At 49.3% G+C, this 20,000-nt stretch overlaps 1 non-coding gene across 1 annotated transcript in view; it reads right to left on the bottom strand.

The window, feature by feature from the left end:
* LOC147081249 (5.8S ribosomal RNA) overlaps positions 1-43 on the bottom strand; it is a 154-nt gene extending 111 nt beyond the window's left edge. The window contains exon 1 of the ribosomal RNA XR_015076772.1: positions 1-43. This exon is cut by the window's left edge and continues 111 nt beyond it. This is a non-coding gene — a ribosomal RNA (5.8S ribosomal RNA).
* Positions 44-20,000: the final 19,957 nt, after the last annotated feature.

Here is a 20,000-nt window from a genome sequence, read left to right as displayed (position 1 = left end):
TTCTTCATCGACGCACAAGCCGAGTGATCCACCGCTAAGAGTTGTGCGTTTTTTTCGGCTTGGTGTTTTGTTCCCCGGAGGGTCCCAAGCCCGGACCGCCCAACGCTTCTCTCCCTCTATGCCCACGCATAGAGGGTTGGTAGAAGCCCCATCCTTGGCACGGCCCGGAGGTGTGTATCAGTCGATCATCAAATGACAAGGGTTTCACCGAGATTTTGTTGTCAGGGCGCTCGCGAGGCGACACGCATCGGGGTCAAACGCCTGAGCCCACCGTCCGACACGCACCACGGCCAACAGAGGCAGGGTCTCTGCTGCCACCGATTGCCGGGAGAAGAGAGAGAGTGACAGGCAGACAGACAAGACAAACAAACATGACAGTAGACAACAAGGCCAGAAAAACGAACTGAGTGGGGTACAAGCCGACCGCGTGAAAACACCCCACTGTGGGGGGTAGAAATCCGTGTGGACGGGCAGGTACATTCTCTCGAACGTTCAACTTGGCTGCTGCTGCTGCTGCTTGCTTGCTTGCTTGCTGCTGGCTGCTAACAAGCTCTCGACACCGACAAACAGACACTCGAGTCTTTAAACCGCCGCCCCCCAAACAGCTCGCGGGAGCCAGAGTGGAGAAGCGTCTAGGTACCCTGTACCGGTAAAGGGAGAGTGACTAGATCGACCAAAGTTGCACTACGGGGGGAAAAGAAAGCCGGGCCTGCATCACCGGTTCAAATCCCAGCAGAGCTCACAGTGGCCGTTCGCCGAGGTCCCGACGACGAGCCGCCAGGCAGCACGCGAGCCCGCAGAAGCTCCCTTCAATTCGACTGCGGTGTTAATGCTTGCAAGACGGTGGCAAAGTCCATTGTTGTCCGATCCGGACGAGAAGAGGGGAGCAGCAGAGCTTGCGTGTGAGAGAGAGAGAGAGGTTGAGAGATAGGCTCGGCACAAGATAAGAGATGATGCACGAGACTGGAAGAGACGGAAGTCGAAAGAAGGGCCGCAGGCCAAGGTCACACAGGGGGAAGCCAACGAACAGCAAAGACATGAGGCGGAGGCGTCAGTAGGCAGCAGAATTAGAAAAGCAAAGAGGGCCAGGCTTTTTGTTGCATCAAAGTCAAGCCAGGACACCTCCCCATCTCGCCATCTTCTCTTTTTTTCTCTGCCTGTCATTGAACCGCAAAAGTCCATGCTGAACGAAGAACCACCCAAGCGTGCCAGGGCCGTCCCTGTCTCAAGCCGACCGAAACCAACTGCCGTGCGCACACACACACATCACCTTCTCGGTGCACCGTTCAAATTCCACCCCAACTCCTCCAACTCGGGCTCTCTGACCGATCTAAACTCGTTTGCTATCCCGGACCGGTGCAACTGTTTTGCCTGTTCGTGCGAGTTCGGCGAGTTTTTGTTTGGAATGTAACCTCTCGCCCGCGCAAGAGGCGCCGGACGCGGCCGACCATGGCTCCGGGCAGATGCAAGAAGCAAACCCCGGGAAGCTCTCCTGCTGGTGTGTGTGCGTGTGTAACAGTACAAAAAAAGCCGACACAACGAAAGCCCACCTTGCCGGGCTCGCGACCAGGCCGACCGTCCAATACGATGCAAACGACACAACTCGGACCATTAGCACACCACTTTGTGTGAGGCACAGAAGGGTTTTTTGGTGTTTTTGCATCAGGCTGAGCTCGCGCACGCGCGCGGAACCACCGTCAGGACGGAAGACCAACCAAGTCGCGAGAACACGCTCGGGGTAAAGCTAGCGAAATACGACCTTTCTTTATTAGCCACCACCACCATCACCACCACCACCACCAACAATCGCTTTGTCTTGCTGGGCACATGGCCTCCCCACCACAGAGAGGTTGGTGCCGGGTTCAACTTAATTGTGTTTGCAACCGGTAACCGTCAAGGCAAGAAAAACCACTCACACAACAACAACCTACACCACGCGTGCGTGTGTCTGTCTGCGTGCGCGTTTCTTTGCTGAAATTTGCCAGAGAAATAGCGTCTTCAGCTAGCAGAACGGGACGCACTGAGCACACAAGATTTCGTGCACAAGACGCGGACACCCGCTCCGCTGCCTGAATAGGACCACTGAGAATCACAGGACGTCTCGGACTCACGCGAAAGAGTTTCAAGGACAAAGAGAAGGGCGCGGCCAAGGAAGAAAACACCGGGAGCTGCGCCGACACCCTCTCTCTGACTCGCCGTGTGCATGCCCGTCTTGTCACCAGCGACAGAAACGAGAGGAAACCCTGAAATAGCCTGAACACCAGCCTCTCTCTATACTGGGCCGACCCGGGGACTCCCACTACGGACGCGAGTCACCAAATCGGTCGTACGGGCCCACTGAGCGCACGACACAGGGGAATCTCGTTGCAAACACTGCGTGTGCATACGTTGCTCACAAAGCTCAATGGGGTCACAGGCCCTGACCCGCTCAGAGGCACCTGTGTGACAAGACAACAAATGGAACTCGCTGGAATGTTTCTGCTGTCTTGTCATTTTAGACGGACCCACTGAGCGCACAACACAGTGGAACTCTCTGACAAACACTGCTTGTGCGTTAGCCCCAGTAAACAACTCAGTGGGGTCACAGGCCCTGACCCGTTCAGAGGCACCTGTGTGACAAGACAACAAATGAAACTCGCTGGAATGTTTCTGCTGTCTTGTCATTTTAGACGGACCCACTGAGCGCACAACACAGTGGAACTCTCTGACAAACACTGCTTGTGCGTTAGCCCCAGTAAACAACTCAGTGGGGTCACAGGCCCTGACCCGTTCAGAGGCACCTGTGTGACAAGACAACAAATGAAACTCGCTGGAATGTTTCTGCTGTCTTGTCATTTTAGATGGACCCACTGAGCGCACAACACAGTGGAACTCTCTGACAAACACTGCTTGTGCGTTAGCCCCAGTAAACAACTCAGTGGGGTCACAGGCCCTGACCCGTTCAGAGGCACCTGTGTGACAAGACAACAAATGAAACTCGCTGGAATGTTTCTGCTGTCTTGTCATTTTAGACGGACCCACTGAGCGCACAACACAGTGGGATCTGACAAAACACTGCTTGTGCATTAGCCCCAGTAAACAACTCAGTGGGGTCACAGGCCCTGACCCGTTCAGAGGCACCTGTGTGACAAGACAACAAATGAAACTTTAAAGACGCTGGCATGTACGTCTTGTTTCTGCTGTCTTGGACGGGCCCACTGAGCGCACAACACAGGGGAACTTGGTGCAAACACTGCGTGTGCATAAGCCATAAAACACAAGCTCAGTGGGGTCACAGGCCCTGACCGGTTCAGAGGCACCTGTGTGACAGACAGCAAATGAAACTTAGACGCTGGAATTATTTATATGTTTCTGCTGTCTGTCTACGATTTCAGATTCACACTTAGAGTTTTTTGTCATTAAGTCATAAAAGCCACAAAACCATTTTAATATGACTTTCCAATACTCTTTGAAAGGTCTCTATATTGATAAAATGAGCCTTTTAGCAAAGTAACACTTTTCGGGCATTTTCAAAGTGCTCCCGCTGAGTGAATTTTGTTCTGAAAATCGTGTTCCCGAAAATCTCCGGGCACCCCGCCAACCCCCCCTGCCAGAAATGACAAGTGTCAAATCAGCGGGTCAAACGGCCACCTCTATCCGACCAGGAGCACCCAAATCGCCGCAAATGGCACTTTTTTTTTTCTTCATCGGGACTTCCGACTAGGTTAATGATTTCCCAAGCTGCAACTCATAAACTATGTCCTGAGACACTTGCCAGAAATGACACATGTCAATTTGGCGGTAGCAACTCACTTTCCCAAGCCGGAAAGCATCACCCGAGGCCGGCGTGAAGCGGCCGAATCTTTTCTCACCGGACTTCCGTGATTTGGTTAATCATGTCTCGAAATCAAAAAATGCACATGTCAATTTGCCGGGAGCAACTCACTTTCCCAGGCCGGGAAGCAACACCCGAGGCCCGCAAAAGGCGGCCGAATATTTTCTCATCGGACTTCCATATTTTGGGGGTTGGATTCTCTCCCGCATTCCAGCCCCCTGGCCACGGGTCGCTCATTCACTTTCAGCCCGGGCCTTGCCAATTTGGTTAATCAGTTAGCCATGCACCAGACTCGGCCTCGCCTTTTTCATTTATGGTTAATGATGTGCCCAGGCTGGGACTTAGTCTCTCCAGCAGCCAAAACTTTTCACTGGTTAATGAGGTGCCCAGCCCGGCACTTAGTCTCTCTCCCCAGCAAGCTTACTTGGTCGGCCGACATTTGGATCCATTTTCGGGGCTTAATCGGGTCGAATACGGTCCCTTACGCAAGGGGAGCCGAAGCCCCGGCCTCTGCCAGGCGTCAGGCTGCCGTTTTTTAAGCCCGACCAAAAACCCGAAAATTGGTTAAAAATGGAAATAAATTTCCACCCAAAAAGGGTTAAAAGTCGGTTGGACGGCAGCCCTGGTCGGTCTCTGCAGACCTGGAGGCCCTAGACAGTAATCTGGAAAACAGACAAAGTCTCGAGAAACCACCTCCTACCATTCTCCAGGTACCCCGCCAATCCCCCCTGCCAGAAATGACAAGTGTCAAATCAGCGGGACGGATTTGACTTTTGTGACCGACCGCTGGAACTTTTTTCGGCTACAGGCAGTCAAATTTTTCTCCTTCCGGACTTCCAGTACAACTTTGAACGGCCATATCTCCGCACTCCCGCGTCGGAGCCAAGCCGTTTTTACACCGTTAGACGCGGCTTCCCGTGCCCGTTCGAATGCCGCCCTGCTCGGCGGAAAAGGAGAATTTTTTTATTTTGCGGCCGATTTCGGGAAAAAAATTTCCCGCTCTGAACTCGGATTTTTCGGCTTTAATCGTTTCGTATACGGTCCCTTACGCAAGGGAGCCGAAGCCCCGGCCTCTGCCGGGCGTCAGGCTGCCGTTTTTAAGCCCGACCAAAAACCCGAAAATTGGTTAAAAATGGAAATAAATTTCCACCCAAAAAGGGTTAAAAGTCGGTTGGACGGCAGCCCGGGTCGGTCTCTGCAGACCTGGAGGCCCTAGACAGTAATCTGGAAAACAGATAAAGTCTCGAAAAACCACCTCCTACCATTCTCCAGGTACCCCGCCAATCCCCCCTGCCAGAAATGACAAGTGTCAAATCAGCGGGACGGATTTGACTTTTGTGACCGACCGCTGGAACTTTTTTCGGCTACAGGCAGTCAAATTTTTCTCCTTCCGGACTTCCAGTACAACTTTGAACGGCCATATCTCCGCACTCCCGCGTCGGAGCCAAGCCGTTTTTACACCGTTAGACGCGGCTTCCCGTGCCCGTTCGAATGCCACCCTGCTCGGCGGAAAAGGAGACATTTTTTTTTTCCGGCCGTTTTCGGGAAAATTTTTTCCCGCTCTGAACTCCGATTTTACGCCTTTAATCGATTCGGAGACGGTCGCTTACGCAAGGGAGGCGAAGCCCGGGCCTCTGCCGGGCGTCAGCCTGCCGTATGTAAGCCCGTCCGAAGCATGAGTTCCCACTTTTGGTTATCCAGTTGTCAATTTTAAAATTTCAGTTAATGAGTTGCCTCCTTGGTTAATCATTTGTCGCTCTGACATTTGGTTATCCAGTTGTCGATGTTCAAATTTCAGTTAATGAGTTGCCTCTTTGAAATTCCAGTTAATGAGTTGGCCCTTTGGTTACTCATTTGGCCCTGTGTCTTTTGGTTAACCAGTTGTCGATGTTCGAAATTCAGTTACTGAGTTGCCTCCTTGGTTAATCATTTGTCGCTCTGACTCTTGGTTAACCAGTTGTCGATGTTCAAAATTTCAGTTAATGAGCTGCTCTTATGTTCTATGATTTCCGACCTTGACAACTCATTAACCAATGTATCAAACAATGCACCAGGCCATTTGACGACACCAACTCGGTTCCACAAGCGGGAAAGCAGCACCCCAAGCCCCGGTAAGGGGGCCGAATACATTCCCATCGTGAATTCCGTCCCAAATGTGAATGACAAGTTTTCAGTTAATCAGTTGCCTGCTTGGTTACTCATTTGTCGCTCTGACATTTGGTTAACCAGTTGTCGATGTTCAAAATTTCAGTTATTGAGTTGCCTCTTTGAAATTTCAGTTAATGAGTTGGCCCTTTGGTTACTCATTTGTCCCTGTGTCTTTTGGTTACCCAGTTGTCGATGTTCGAAATTCAGTTAATGAGTTGCCTCCTTGGTTAATCATTTGTCGCTCTGGCTTTTGGTTATCCAGTTGTCGATGTTCAAAATTTCAGTTAATGAGTTGCCTCTTTGAAATTTCAGTTAATGAGTTGGCCCTTTGGTTACTCATTTGTCCCTGTGTCTTTTGGTTAACCAGTTGTCGATGTTCGAAATTCAGTTAATGAGTTGCCTCCTTGGTTAATCATTTGTCGCTCTGACTCTTGGTTAACCAGTTGTCGATGTTCGAAATTCAGTTAATGAGTTGCCTCCTTGGTTTATCATTTGTCGCTCTGACATTTGGTTAACCAGTTGTCGATGTTCGAAATTCAGTTAATGAGTTGCCTCCTTGGTTAATCATTTGTCGCTCTGGCTTTTGGTTAACCAGTTGTCGATGTTCAAAATTTCAGTTAATGAGTTGCCTCTTTGAAATTTCAGTTAATGAGTTGGCCCTTTGGTTACTCATTTGTCCCTGTGTCTTTTGGTTAACCAGTTGTCGATGTTCGAAATTCAGTTAATGAGTTGCCTCCTTGGTTAATCATTTGTCGCTCTGGCTTTTGGTTAACCAGTTGTCGATGTTCAAAATTTCAGTTAATGAGCTGCTCTTATGTTCTATGATTTCCGACCTTGACAACTCATTAACCAGTGTTTCAAACAATGCACCAGGCCATTTGACGACCCCAACTCAGTTCCACAAGCGGGAAAGCAGCACCCCAAGGCCCGGTAAGGGGGCCGAATACATTCCCATCGTGAATTCCGTCCCAAATGTGAATGACAAGTTTTCAGTTAATCAGTTGCCTGCTTGGTTACTCATTTGTCGCTCTGACATTTGGTTAACCAGTTGTCGATGTTCAAAATTTCAGTTAATGAGTTGCCTCTTTGAAATTTCAGTTAATGAGTTGGCCCTTTGGTTACTCATTTGTCCCTGTGTCTTTTGGTTACCCAGTTGTCGATGTTCGAAATTCAGTTAATGAGTTGCCTCCTTGGTTAATCATTTGTCGCCCTGACTCTTGGTTAACCAGTTGTCGATGTTCGAAATTCAGTTAATGAGTTGCCTCCTTGGTTAATCATTTGTCGCTCTGACATTTGGTTATCCAGTTGTCGATGTTCGAAATTCAGTTAATGAGTTGCCTCCTTGGTTAATCATTTGTCGCTCTGGCTTTTGGTTATCCAGTTGTCGATGTTCAAAATTTCAGTTAATGAGTTGCCTCTTTGAAATTTCAGTTAATGAGTTGGCCCTTTGGTTACTCATTTGTCCCTGTGTCTTTTGGTTAACCAGTTGTCGATGTTCGAAATTCAGTTAATGAGTTGCCTCCTTGGTTAATCATTTGTCGCTCTGGCTTTTGGTTAACCAGTTGTCGATGTTCAAAATTTCAGTTAATGAGCTGCTCTTATGTTCTATGATTTCCGACCTTGACAACTCATTAACCAGTGTTTCAAACAATGCACCAGGCCATTTGACGACCCCAACTCGGTTCCACAAGCGGGAAAGCAGCACCCCAAGGCCCGGTAAGGGGGCCGAATACATTCCCATCGTGAATTCCGTCCCAAATGTGAATGACAAGTTTTCAGTTAATCAGTTGCCTGCTTGGTTACTCATTTGTCGCTCTGACATTTGGTTAACCAGTTGTCGATGTTCAAAATTTCAGTTAATGAGTTGCCTCCTTGGTTAATCATTTGTCGCTCTGACTCTTGGTTACCCAGTTGTCGATGTTCGAAATTCAGTTAATGAGTTGCCTCCTTGGTTAATCATTTGTCGCTCTGACTCTTGGTTAACCAGTTGTCGATGTTCGAAATTCAGTTAATGAGTTGCCTCCTTGGTTAATCATTTGTCGCTCTGGCTTTTGGTTAACCAGTTGTCGATGTTCAAAATTTCAGTTAATGAGTTGCCTCTTTGAAATTTCAGTTAATGAGTTGGCCCTTTGGTTACTCATTTGTCCCTGTGTCTTTTGGTTAACCAGTTGTCGATGTTCGAAATTCAGTTAATGAGTTGCCTCCTTGGTTAATCATTTGTCGCTCTGACTCTTGGTTACCCAGTTGTCGATGTTCGAAATTCAGTTAATGAGTTGCCTCCTTGGTTAATCATTTGTCGCTCTGGCTTTTGGTTAACCAGTTGTCGATGTTCAAAATTTCAGTTAATGAGTTGCCTCTTTGAAATTTCAGTTAATGAGTTGGCCCTTTGGTTACTCATTTGTCCCTGTGTCTTTTGGTTAACCAGTTGTCGATGTTCGAAATTCAGTTAATGAGTTGCCTCCTTGGTTAATCATTTGTCGCTCTGGCTTTTGGTTAACCAGTTGTCGATGTTCAAAATTTCAGTTAATGAGCTGCTCTTATGTTCTATGATTTCCTACCTTGACAACTCATTAACCAGTGTTTCAAACAATGCACCAGGCCATTTGACGACCCCAACTCGGTTCCACAAGCGGGAAAGCAGCACCCCAAGGCCCGGTAAGGGGGCCGAATACATTCCCATCGTGAATTCCGTCCCAAATGTGAATGACAAGTTTTCAGTTAATCAGTTGCCTGCTTGGTTACTCATTTGTCGCTCTGACATTTGGTTAACCAGTTGTCGATGTTCAAAATTTCAGTTAATGAGTTGCCTCTTTGAAATTTCAGTTAATGAGTTGGCCCTTTGGTTACTCATTTGTCCCTGTGTCTTTTGGTTACCCAGTTGTCGATGTTCGAAATTCAGTTAATGAGTTGCCTCCTTGGTTAATCATTTGTCGCCCTGACTCTTGGTTAACCAGTTGTCGATGTTCGAATTTCAGTTACTGAGTTGCCTCCTTGGTTAATCATTTGTCGCTCTGACATTTGGTTAACCAGTTGTCGATGTTCGAAATTCAGTTAATGAGTTGCCTCCTTGGTGAATCATTTGTCGCTCTGGCTTTTGGTTAACCAGTTGTCGATGTTCAAAATTTCAGTTAATGAGTTGCCTCTTTGAAATTTCAGTTAATGAGTTGGCCCTTTGGTTACTCATTTGTCCCTGTGTCTTTTGGTTAACCAGTTGTCGATGTTCGAAATTCAGTTCATGAGTTGCCTCCTTGGTTAATCATTTGTCGCTCTGACTCTTGGTTAACCAGTTGTCGATGTTCGAAATTCAGTTATTGAGTTGCCTCCTTGGTTACTCATTTGTCGCTCTGACTCTTGGTTAACCAGTTGTCGACGTTCGAAATTCAGTTAATGAGTTGCCTCCTTGGTTAATCATTTGTCGCTCTGGCTTTTGGTTAACCAGTTGTCGATGTTCAAAATTTCAGTTAATGAGTTGCCTCTTTGAAATTTCAGTTAATGAGTTGGCCCTTTGGTTACTCATTTGTCCCTGTGTCTTTTGGTTATCCAGTTGTCGATGTTCGAAATTCAGTTAATGAGTTGCCTCCTTGGTTACTCATTTGTCGCTCTGGCTTTTGGTTAACCAGTTGTCGATGTTCAAAATTTCAGTTAATGAGCTGCTCTTATGTTCTATGATTTCCGACCTTGACAACTCATTAACCAGTGTTTCAAACAATGCACCAGGCCATTTGACGACCCCAACTCGGTTCCACAAGCGGGAAAGCAGCACCCCAAGGCCCGGTAAGGGGGCCGAATACATTCCCATCGTGAATTCCGTCCCAAATGTGAATGACAAGTTTTCAGTTAATCAGTTGCCTGCTTGGTTACTCATTTGTCGCTCTGACATTTGGTTAACCAGTTGTCGATGTTCAAAATTTCAGTTAATGAGTTGCCTCTTTGAAATTTCAGTTAATGAGTTGGCCCTTTGGTTACTCATTTGTCCCTGTGTCTTTTGGTTACCCAGTTGTCGATGTTCGAATTTCAGTTAATGAGTTGCCTCCTTGGTTAATCATTTGTCGCTCTGACATTTGGTTAACCAGTTGTCGATGTTCGAAATTCAGTTAATGAGTTGCCTCCTTGGTTAATCATTTGTCGCTCTGGCTTTTGGTTAACCAGTTGTCGATGTTCAAAATTTCAGTTAATGAGTTGCCTCTTTGAAATTTCAGTTAATGAGTTGGCCCTTTGGTTACTCATTTGTCCCTGTGTCTTTTGGTTATCCAGTTGTCGATGTTCGAAATTCAGTTAATGAGTTGCCTCCTTGGTTAATCATTTGTCGCTCTGGCTTTTGGTTAACCAGTTGTCGATGTTCAAAATTTCAGTTAATGAGCTGCTCTTATGTTCTATGATTTCCTACCTTGACAACTCATTAACCAGTGTTTCAAACAATGCACCAGGCCATTTGACGACCCCAACTCGGTTCCACAAGCGGGAAAGCAGCACCCCAAGGCCCGGTAAGGGGGCCGAATACATTCCCATCGTGAATTCCGTCCCAAATGTGAATGACAAGTTTTCAGTTAATCAGTTGCCTGCTTGGTTAATCATTTGTCGCTCTGACATTTGGTTACCCAGTTGTCGATGTTCAAATTTCAGTTAATGAGTAGCCTCTTTGAAATTTCAGTTAATGAGTTGGCCCTTTGGTTACTCATTTGTCCCTGTGTCTTTTGGTTAATCAGTTGTCGATGTTCGAAATTCAGTTAATGAGTTGCCTCCTTGGTTAATCATTTGTCGCTCTGACTCTTGGTTACCCAGTTGTCGATGTTCGAAATTCAGTTAATGAGTTGCCTCCTTGGTTAATCATTTGTCGCTCTGACTCTTGGTTAACCAGTTGTCGATGTTCGAAATTCAGTTAATGAGTTGCCTCCTTGGTTAATCATTTGTCGCTCTGGCTTTTGGTTAACCAGTTGTCGATGTTCAAAATTTCAGTTAATGAGTTGCCTCTTTGAAATTTCAGTTAATGAGTTGGCCCTTTGGTTACTCATTTGTCCCTGTGTCTTTTGGTTGACCAGTTGTCGATGTTCGAAATTCAGTTATTGAGTTGCCTCCTTGGTTACTCATTTGTCGCTCTGACTCTTGGTTAACCAGTTGTCGATGTTCGAAATTCAGTTAATGAGTTGCCTCCTTGGTTAATCATTTGTCGCTCTGACATTTGGTTAACCAGTTGTCGATGTTCGAAATTCAGTTACTGAGTTGCCTCCTTGGTTAATCATTTGTCGCTCTGGCTTTTGGTTAACCAGTTGTCGATGTTCAAAATTTCAGTTACTGAGTTGCCTCTTTGAAATTTCAGTTAATGAGTTGGCCCTTTGGTTACTCATTTGTCCCTGTGTCTTTTGGTTATCCAGTTGTCGATGTTCGAAATTCAGTTAATGAGTTGCCTCCTTGGTTAATCATTTGTCGCTCTGACTCTTGGTTACCCAGTTGTCGATGTTCGAAATTCAGTTACTGAGTTGCCTCCTTGGTTAATCATTTGTCGCTCTGACTCTTGGTTAACCAGTTGTCGATGTTCGAAATTTAGTTACTGAGTTGCCTCCTTGGTTAATCATTTGTCGCTCTGGCTTTTGGTTAACCAGTTGTCGATGTTCAAAATTACAGTTAATGAGTTGCCTCTTTGAAATTTCAGTTAATGAGTTGGCCCTTTGGTTACTCATTTGTCCCTGTGTCTTTTGGTTAACCAGTTGTCGATGTTCGAAATTCAGTTAATGAGTTGCCTCCTTGGTTAATCATTTGTCGCTCTGACTCTTGGTTAACCAGTTGTCGATGTTCGAAATTCAGTTAATGAGTTGCCTCCTTGGTTAATCATTTGTCGCTCTGGCTTTTGGTTAACCAGTTGTCGATGTTCAAAATTTCAGTTAATGAGTTGCCTCCTTGGTTAATCATTTGTCGCTCTGGCTTTTGGTTAACCAGTTGTCGATGTTCAAAATTTCAGTTAATGAGTTGCCTCTTTGAAATTTCAGTTAATGAGTTGGCCCTTTGGTTACTCATTTGTCCCTGTGTCTTTTGGTTATCCAGTTGTCGATGTTCGAAATTCAGTTAATGAGTTGCCTCCTTGGTTAATCATTTGTCGCTCTGGCTTTTGGTTAACCAGTTGTCGATGTTCAAAATTTCAGTTAATGAGCTGCTCTTATGTTCTATGATTTCCTACCTTGACAACTCATTAACCAGTGTTTCAAACAATGCACCAGGCCATTTGACGACCCCAACTCGGTTCCACAAGCGGGAAAGCAGCACCCCAAGGCCCGGTAAGGGGGCCGAATACATTCCCATCGTGAATTCCGTCCCAAATGTGAATGACAAGTTTTCAGTTAATCAGTTGCCTGCTTGGTTACTCATTTGTCGCTCTGACATTTGGTTAACCAGTTGTCGATGTTCAAAATTTCAGTTAATGAGTTGCCTCCTTGGTTAATCATTTGTCGCTCTGACTCTTGGTTACCCAGTTGTCGATGTTCGAAATTCAGTTAATGAGTTGCCTCCTTGGTTAATCATTTGTCGCTCTGACTCTTGGTTAACCAGTTGTCGATGTTCGAAATTCAGTTAATGAGTTGCCTCCTTGGTTAATCATTTGTCGCTCTGGCTTTTGGTTAACCAGTTGTCGATGTTCAAAATTTCAGTTAATGAGTTGCCTCTTTGAAATTTCAGTTAATGAGTTGGCCCTTTGGTTACTCATTTGTCCCTGTGTCTTTTGGTTAACCAGTTGTCGATGTTCGAAATTCAGTTAATGAGTTGCCTCCTTGGTTAATCATTTGTCGCTCTGACTCTTGGTTACCCAGTTGTCGATGTTCGAAATTCAGTTAATGAGTTGCCTCCTTGGTTAATCATTTGTCGCTCTGGCTTTTGGTTAACCAGTTGTCGATGTTCAAAATTTCAGTTAATGAGTTGCCTCTTTGAAATTTCAGTTAATGAGTTGGCCCTTTGGTTACTCATTTGTCCCTGTGTCTTTTGGTTAACCAGTTGTCGATGTTCGAAATTCAGTTAATGAGTTGCCTCCTTGGTTAATCATTTGTCGCTCTGGCTTTTGGTTAACCAGTTGTCGATGTTCAAAATTTCAGTTAATGAGCTGCTCTTATGTTCTATGATTTCCTACCTTGACAACTCATTAACCAGTGTTTCAAACAATGCACCAGGCCATTTGACGACCCCAACTCGGTTCCACAAGCGGGAAAGCAGCACCCCAAGGCCCGGTAAGGGGGCCGAATACATTCCCATCGTGAATTCCGTCCCAAATGTGAATGACAAGTTTTCAGTTAATCAGTTGCCTGCTTGGTTACTCATTTGTCGCTCTGACATTTGGTTAACCAGTTGTCGATGTTCGAAATTCAGTTAATGAGTTGCCTCCTTGGTTAATCATTTGTCGCTCTGGCTTTTGGTTAACCAGTTGTCGATGTTCAAAATTTCAGTTAATGAGCTGCTCTTATGTTCTATGATTTCCGACCTTGACAACTCATTAACCAGTGTTTCAAACAATGCACCAGGCCATTTGACGACACCAACTCGGTTCCACAAGCGGGAAAGCAGCACCCCAAGCCCCGGTAAGGGGGCCGAATACATTCCCATCCGGAATTCCGTCCCAAATGTGAATGACAAGTTTTCAGTTAATCAGTTGCCTGCTTGGTTACTCATTTGTCGCTCTGACATTTGGTTATCCAGTTGTCGATGTTCGAAATTCAGTTAATGAGTTGCCTCTTTGAAATTTCAGTTAATGAGTTGGCCCTTTGGTTACTCATTTGTCCCTGTGTCTTTTGGTTAACCAGTTGTCGATGTTCGAAATTCAGTTAATGAGTTGCCTCCTTGGTTATTCATTTGTCGCTCTGATACTTGGTTAACCAGTTGTCGATGTTCGAAATTCAGTTAATGAGTTGCCTCTTTGAAATTTCAGTTAATGAGTTGGCCCTTTGGTTACTCATTTGTCCCTGTGTCTTTTGGTTAACCAGTTGTCGATGTTCGAAATTCAGTTAATGAGTTGCCTCCTTGGTTAATCATTTGTCGCTCTGACTCTTGGTTAACCAGTTGTCGATGTTCGAAATTCAGTTAATGAGTTGCCTCTTTGAAATTTCAGTTAATGAGTTGGCCCTTTGGTTACTCATTTGTCCCTGTGTCTTTTGGTTAACCAGTTGTCGATGTTCGAAATTCAGTTAATGAGTTGCCTCCTTGGTTAATCATTTGTCGCTCTGATACTTGGTTACCCAGTTGTCGATGTTCGAAATTCAGTTAATGAGTTGCCTCTTTGAAATTTCAGTTAATGAGTTGGCCCTTTGGTTACTCATTTGTCCCTGTGTCTTTTGGTTACCCAGTTGTCGATGTTCGAAATTCAGTTAATGAGTTGCCTCCTTGGTTAATCATTTGTCGCTCTGACTCTTGGTTAACCAGTTGTCGATGTTCGAAATTCAGTTAATGAGTTGCCTCCTTGGTTACTCATTTGTCGCTCTGACATTTGGTTAACCAGTTGTCGATGTTCGAAATTCAGTTAATGAGTTGCCTCTTTGAAATTTCAGTTAATGAGTTGGCCCTTTGGTTACTCATTTGTCCCTGTGTCTTTTGGTTAACCAGTTGTCGATGTTCGAAATTCAGTTAATGAGTTGCCTCCTTGGTTAATCATTTGTCGCTCTGGCTTTTGGTTATCCAGTTGTCGATGTTCAAAATTTCAGTTAATGAGTTGCCTCTTTGAAATTTCAGTTAATGAGTTGGCCCTTTGGTTACTCATTTGTCCCTGTGTCTTTTGGTTTACCAGTTGTCGATGTTCGAAATTCAGTTACTGAGTTGCCTCCTTGGTTAATCATTTGTCGCTCTGGCTTTTGGTTAACCAGTTGTCGATGTTCAAAATTTCAGTTAATGAGCTGCTCTTATGTTCTATGATTTCCGACCTTGACAACTCATTAACCAGTGTTTCAAACAATGCACCAGGCCATTTGACGACCCCAACTCGGTTCCACAAGCGGGAAAGCAGCACCCCAAGGCCCGGTAAGGGGGCCGAATACATTCCCATCGTGAATTCCGTCCCAAATGTGAATGACAAGTTTTCAGTTAATCAGTTGCCTGCTTGGTTACTCATTTGTCGCTCTGACATTTGGTTAACCAGTTGTCGATGTTCAAAATTTCAGTTAATGAGTTGCCTCTTTGAAATTTCAGTTAATGAGTTGGCCCTTTGGTTACTCATTTGTCCCTGTGTCTTTTGGTTACCCAGTTGTCGATGTTCGAAATTCAGTTAATGAGTTGCCTCCTTGGTTAATCATTTGTCGCCCTGACTCTTGGTTAACCAGTTGTCGATGTTCGAAATTCAGTTAATGAGTTGCCTCCTTGGTTACTCATTTGTCGCTCTGACATTTGGTTAACCAGTTGTCGATGTTCGAAATTCAGTTAATGAGTTGCCTCCTTGGTTAATCATTTGTCGCTCTGGCTTTTGGTTAACCAGTTGTCGATGTTCAAAATTTCAGTTAATGAGTTGCCTCTTTGAAATTTCAGTTAATGAGTTGGCCCTTTGGTTACTCATTTGTCCCTGTGTCTTTTGGTTAACCAGTTGTCGATGTTCGAAATTCAGTTAATGAGTTGCCTCCTTGGTTAATCATTTGTCGCTCTGACTCTTGGTTACCCAGTTGTCGATGTTCGAAATTCAGTTAATGAGTTGCCTCCTTGGTTAATCATTTGTCGCTCTGGCTTTTGGTTAACCAGTTGTCGATGTTCAAAATTTCAGTTAATGAGTTGCCTCCTTGGTTAATCATTTGTCCCTGTGTCTTTTGGTTAACCAGTTGTCGATGTTCGAAATTCAGTTAATGAGTTGCCTCCTTGGTTAATCATTTGTCGCTCTGGCTTTTGGTTAACCAGTTGTCGATGTTCAAAATTACAGTTAATGAGTTGCCTCTTTGAAATTTCAGTTAATGAGTTGGCCCTTTGGTTACTCATTTGTCCCTGTGTCTTTTGGTTAACCAGTTGTCGATGTTCAAAATTTCAGTTAATGAGCTGCTCTTATGTTCTATGATTTCCGACCTTGACAACTCATTAACCAGTGTTTCAAACAATGCACCAGGCCATTTGACGACCCCAACTCGGTTCCACAAGCGGGAAAGCAGCACCCCAAGCCCCGGTAAGGCGGCCGAATACATTCCCATCCTGAATTCCGTCCCAAATGTGAATGACAAGTTTTCAGTTAATCATTTGCCACCTTGGTTCATCATTTGCCACTCTGACTTTTGGTTTCCCAGTTGTCAGTTTTCACATTTCAGTTACTGAGTTGACTTTGTCTTTCTCACTCTGTGTATCTCTATCTTCTCTCTGTCTCTCTCAGTGTATGCGAGTGTCTGTGTGTGTTCCACTGCCGCCCGGCCAACCGGGTCCAAAGGCCCGCCACGTTACACACGAAAAACCCCGGTCTCGCTTCGGAGCGACGGGCACCCGGCTTCTCGGTGTCGGACCGACTCCGTTCAGATACCGTTGGATGCCCCTTGCCCCTGGCTTGCTCTGGCAGCCGGCGCGTGCAGGCCGCCCCCTGCCCCGCCGTCTCAGTGGTCGGAAAGCGGTCTCCAGCCAACGGCTGTACCTCGGCCGCGGAAAGGGGCAGCTACACAAGCGAGGTACTGCTCTGTGCGGCCCCGCCACCCCGTTCAGCTGCCGTTGTCCCCGACCGGATCGGACTTTCCTTCCCGACGTTATCCCCGATAAGCTGCCGCTGACCGACGGCCCGTCAGCCGCTGCGGGACGGCGACACTTTCCCGAACTCGCCCGGGGCCACTTCGGCAATATAGTGTGCGCCGGAGCCGGGGCTTTCCAACGAGCCATCCCCGAACGAAATCGGACACGGGAGTCGGGAGCGACAGGCGTTCGACTGGTGCCGGGCAACCGGGTCCAAACGCCCGCCTAGTTAAACACACGTACACCCCAGGCTCGATTCGGAGCGACGGGCACCCGGCTTCCCGGTGTCGGACCGACTCCGTTCAGATACCGTTGGATGCCCCTTGCCCCTGGCTTGCTCTGGCAGCCGGCGCGTGCAGGCCGCCCCCCGCCCCGCCGTCTCAGTGGTCGGAAAGTGGTCTCCAGCCAACGGCTGTACCTCGGCCGGGGAAAGGGGCAGCTACACAAGCCAGGCACTGGTCTGTGCGGGCCCGCCACCCCGTTCGGCTGCCGTTGATCCGGACCGGATCGGACTTTCCCTCCCGAAGTTATGCCCGATAAGCTGCCGCTGACCGGCGGCCCGTCAGCCGCTGCGGGATGGCGACACTTTGCCGAACTTGCCGGGGTCCAGGCCGATAATATAGTGTGCGCCAGCGCCGCGGCTTTCCAACGAGCCCTCCCTGACCGAAATCGGACACGGGAGTCCAGAGCGATAGGCGTTCGACTGCCGGCCGGCCAAACACAGGCAATCTCCCGTCGTTGCGGACCCGCTCCAGGACAACCGGGTCCAAACGCCCGCCTAGTTACACGCACGAAAACACCTGCCTCGATTCGGAGCGACGGGCACCCGGCTTCCCGGTGTCGGACCGACTCCGTTCCGGTACCCTTGGATGCCCCTTGCCCCTGGCTTGCTAGGACAGCCGGCGCGTCAAGGTGGGCCACCGCGGCTCCGGCTCAGCAGTCGGAAAGCGGTCTCCAGCCAACGGCTGTACCTCGGCCGGGCCAAGAGGCAGCTACACATGCCCGCTACTGGTCTGTGCGGCCCCGCCACCCCGTTCAGCGTCAGTTGACCCCGACCGCATCGGACTTTCCATCCCGAAGTTATCCCCGATAAGCTGCCGCTGACCGGCGGGGCGGCAGCCGCTACGGGACTGCGACACTTTCCCGAACTTGCCGGGGTCCAGGCCGATAATATAGTGTGCGCCAGTGCCGGGGCCTTCCAACGAGCCCTCCCTGGCCGAAATCGGACACGGAAGTCCGGAGGCAAAGGCGTTCGACTGCCGGCCGGCCAAACTCAGGCATCCTCCCGCCGTTGCGGACCCGCTCCCGGACAACCGTGTCCAAACGCCCGCCTTGTTACACGCACGAAAACACCGGGCTCCATTCGGAGCGACGGGCACCCGGCTTCCCGGTGTCGGACCGACTCCGTTCCGGAACCACTGGATGCCCCTTGCCCCTGGCTTGCTAGGACAGCCGGCGCCTCAAGGTGGGCCCCCGCGGCTCCGGCTCAGCAGTCGGAAAGCGGTCTCCAGCCAACGGCTGTACCTCGGCCGGGGAAAGGGGCAGCTACACAAGACAGGTACTGCTCTGTGCGGGCCCGCCACTCCGTTCGGTGGCAGTTGACCCCGCCCGGATCGGACTTTCCTTCCCGAAGTTGTCCCCGATACGCTGCCGCTGACCGACGGGGCGGCAGCCGGTACGGGTCGGCGACACTTTCCCGACCTTGCCGGGATCCAGTCCGATAATATAGTGTGCGCCAACGCCGGGGCTTTCCAACGAGCCCTCCCTGGCCGAAATCGGACAAGGGAGTCCGGAGCGAAAGGCGTTCGACTGCCGGCCGGCCAAACTCAGGCAACCTCCCGCCGTTGCGGACCCGCTCCCGGACACCCGGGTCCAAACGGCCGCCCCGTTACACGCACGTAAACCCCGGGCTCGATTCGGAGCGACGGGCACCCGGCTTCCCGGTGTTGGACCGACTCCGTTCCGGGACCCTTGGATGCCCCTTGCCCCTGGCTTGCTAGGACAGCCGGCGCGTCAAGGTGGGCCACCGCGGCTCCGGCTCAGCAGTCGGAAAGCGGTCTCCAGCCAACGGCTGTACCTCGGCCGGGGAAAGGGGCAGCTACACAAGCCAGGTACTGGTCTGTGCGGGCCCGCCACCCCGTTCAGTGGCAGTTGACCCCGCCCGGATCGGACTTTCCTTCCCGAAGTTATCCCCGATAAGCTGCCGCTGACCGACGGGGCGGCAGCCGGTACGGGTCGGCGACACTTTCCCGAACTTGCCGGGATCCAGTCCGACAATATAGTGTGCGCGATCGCCGGGGCTTTCCAACGAGCCCTCCCTGACCGAAATCGGACACGGGATTCCGGAGCGAAAGGCGTTCGACTGCCGGCCGGCCAAACTCAGGCAACCTCCCGCCGTTGCGGACACGCTCCCGGACAACCGGGTCCAAACGCCCGCCCAGTTACACGCACGAAAACACCGGGCTCGATTCGGAGCGACGGGCACCCGGCTTCCCGGTGTCGGACCGACTCCGTTCCGGTACCACTGGATGCCCCTTGCCCCTGGCTTGCTAGTACAGCCGGCGCGTCAAGGTGGATCCCCGCGGCACCGGCTCAGCAGTCGGAAAGCGGTCTCCAGCCAACGGCTGTACCTCGGCCGGGCCAAGAGGCAGCTACACAAGCCCGCTACTGGTCTGTGCGGCCCCGCCACCCCGTTCAGTCGCAGTTCACCCCGACCGGATCGGACTTTCCGTCCCGAAGTTATCCCCGATAAGCTGCCGCTGACCGACGGGGCGGCAGCCGGAACGGGACTGTGACACTTCCCCGAACTTGCCGGGGTCCAGTCCGATAATATATTGTGCGCCAGCGTCGGGGCTTTCCAACGAGCCCTCCCAGATCGAAATCGGACACGGGAGTTCGGAGCCAGAGGCGTTCGACTGCCGGCCGGCCAAACCCAGGCAATCTCCCGCCGTTGGGGACCCGCTCCCGGACAACCGGGTCCAAACGCCCGCCCAGTTACACGCACGAAAACCCCGGGCTCGATTCGGAGCGACGGGCACCCGACTTCCCGGTGCCGGACCGACTCCGTTCTGGTACCACTGGATGCCCCTTGCCCCTGGCTTGCTCGGACAGCCGGCGCGTCAAGGTGGGTCCCCGCGGCACCCGCTCACCAGTCGGAAAGCGGTCTCCAGCCAACGGCTGTACCTCGGCCGGGCCAAGAGGCAGCTACACAAGCCCGCTACTGGTCTGTGCGGCCCCACCACCCCGTTCAGTAGCAGTTGACCCCGACCGGATCGGACTTTCCTTCCCGAAGTTATCACCGATAAGCTGCCTGTTACCCGCTGGCCTGTTACCCGCTGCCGGACTGCGACACTTTGCCCAACTCGCCAGGGGCCAGTCCGGCAATATA

The sequence above is a fragment of the Somniosus microcephalus genome, unplaced genomic scaffold, assembly GCF_052327205.1.
Source record: "Somniosus microcephalus isolate GS21.2 unplaced genomic scaffold, FLI_Smic_1.0 scaffold622, whole genome shotgun sequence".
NCBI classification, from domain to species: Eukaryota; Metazoa; Chordata; class Chondrichthyes; order Squaliformes; family Somniosidae; genus Somniosus; species Somniosus microcephalus.
The sequence above is the reverse complement of the archived record's forward strand: the minus strand, read 5'-3'. Positions and strand labels throughout refer to the sequence as shown.